The 2133-nt window shown below is 40.9% G+C and overlaps 1 long non-coding RNA gene across 1 annotated transcript; it reads left to right on the plus strand.

Moving 5' to 3' along the window:
- LOC112288959 (uncharacterized) lies at positions 1-1819 on the plus strand. Its single transcript, XR_002971732.3, has 2 exons — positions 1-1165; positions 1526-1819. It is a non-coding gene; the product is annotated as an uncharacterized LOC112288959 (long non-coding RNA).
- The last annotated feature ends 314 nt before the right edge of the window (positions 1820-2133 follow it).

Here is a 2133-nt window from a genome sequence, read left to right on the forward strand (position 1 = left end):
TAAAAAGGAAAAGATCTAGTTGTGATTAGATTGGATGCACTGGCCAGTAAAAAGGGAAAGATCTAGTTGTGATTAGATTGGATGCACTGGCCAATAAAAAGGGAAAGATCTAGTTGTGATTAGATTGGATGCACTGGCCAGTAAAAAGGGAAAGATCTAGTTGTGATTAGATTGGATGCACTGGCCAGTAAAAAGGGAAAGATCTAGTTGTGATTAGATTGGATGCACTGGCCAATAAAAAGGGAAAGATCTAGTTGTGATTAGATTGGATGCACTGGCCAATAAAAAGGGAAAGATCTAGTTGTGATTAGATTGGATGCACTGGCCAGTAAAAAGGAAAAGATCTAGTTGTGATTAGATTGGATGCACTGGCCAATAAAAAGGGAAAGATCTAGTTGTGATTAGATTGGATGCACTGGCCAATAAAAAGGGAAAGCTCTAGTTGTGATTAGATTGGATGCACTGGCCAGTAAAAAGGGAAAGATCTAGTTGTGATTAGATTGGATGCACTGGCCAATAAAAAGGGAAAGATCTAGTTGTGATTAGATTGGATGCACTGGCCAATAAAAAGGGAAAGCTCTAGTTGTGATTAGATTGGATGCACTGGCCAGTAAAAAGGGAAAGATCTAGTTGTGATTAGATTGGATGCACTGGCCAATAAAAAGGGAAAGATCTAGTTGTGATTAGATTGGATGCACTGGCCAATAAAAAGGGAAAGCTCTAGTTGTGATTAGATTGGATGCACTGGCCAGTAAAAAGGGAAAGATCGAGTTGTGATTAGATTGGATGCACTGGCCAATAAAAAGGGAAAGCTCTAGTTGTGATTAGATTGGATGCACTGGCCAGTAAAAAGGGAAAGATCTAGTTGTGATTAGATTGGATGCACTAGTTGTGAAGGACCACTTTAATCCAATTATGGGAACTCCATTGAGGGGTTCTGGAGGCGTTCTGCAAAAGAATAAAGTCCAACCATGCGTTTTCTTGGTTCCCTGGAGATATATTGAATTGGATAACATCTATGTTGACAACAACCTCAGCTCTGCTGCACCTTGTAGTTAGTCCTGTCTGTGGAAGTATGACAGGCCCGTTTAGGCGGGACTCTGAAGTAGCAGCTCTCAGTGGATGAGTCGATGCACAGCATGGCAACAATTTGTGTCTGTTTTAGGTCTTACGCTTAACATATCACAAGCTCTCTTCTTACTAGTGCAGCGTCGCAAGTGAAATTCATCAATCTCAGAACTGAGTTGTTTGGAATCGTTGTCAGAGCCGAGTTGCATTATGTGACGCCGAATTGCAATTCATCTTCAATGCAAGAGCATATTCTGCGATTCTGAAATATCTTGGAACTGATTAACCCACAGCGAGCTGGTTTAGCTGGCTGGATTATGCTGCTGGGCCGCAGAATAGAGAGCAAATTTCAACATGCGTACAACAGATGCTTTTTTACCTGAATTCGTGTATTTCGATCTCTACATTGTGGTACATGGTGGCAACCTTAATCAGTTTGCCGTATTACTGATTGCAGGATAACGAATGAGCTTTTGGCAATCCCAGATCGCTGAGCCTGTGAATGGAGTGGGTCTGAACCCAAACAACACAACGATGGTGGAGCTTGAGATTGTGACAGTAGCTGGAATCCTTGTCCATTGTAGTGCTGTTGGAGATATCCATGGATGATCACTTTGAATCTCATAGGGTTCTGTTAGTTGAAACATTTGGTTCATAGATGAATGACACACCACCGGCCATTCAGTTTCTTGGACGGGTATATGTACCACCCCTGGCCACATCGAGAATAAGATTCTTATTGTAATGATTATATGTATGTATTCTATATGAAGCTTGCAATTCAGAGATACTGTGTGTTAACTTGTTTTTAGTCATGGTATCAAAGCTAAACTAGGTTCCCTCAGGCATAGTATACCATTTTCTTTTCGACAATAGAACCACAATGTCAAAAGTCACTATTGTTCCTGAGGAAGTCAAACTTGCATGCTCATCCAACTTCCACCCATGGAAGTACATGATAACCAGAATTACCAAGAAAAAAAAACTTTGGGATCTTCTGGCCCCACCTCCTCTAAGTATCTCCTCACAATGTAAGAAAAAATCCAAAGAATCCAACAACAACAA

This window comes from Physcomitrium patens, chromosome 11 (genome assembly GCF_059467195.1).
Source record: "Physcomitrium patens ecotype Gransden chromosome 11, ASM5946719v1, whole genome shotgun sequence".
NCBI lineage: Eukaryota > Viridiplantae > Streptophyta > Bryopsida > Funariales > Funariaceae > Physcomitrium > Physcomitrium patens.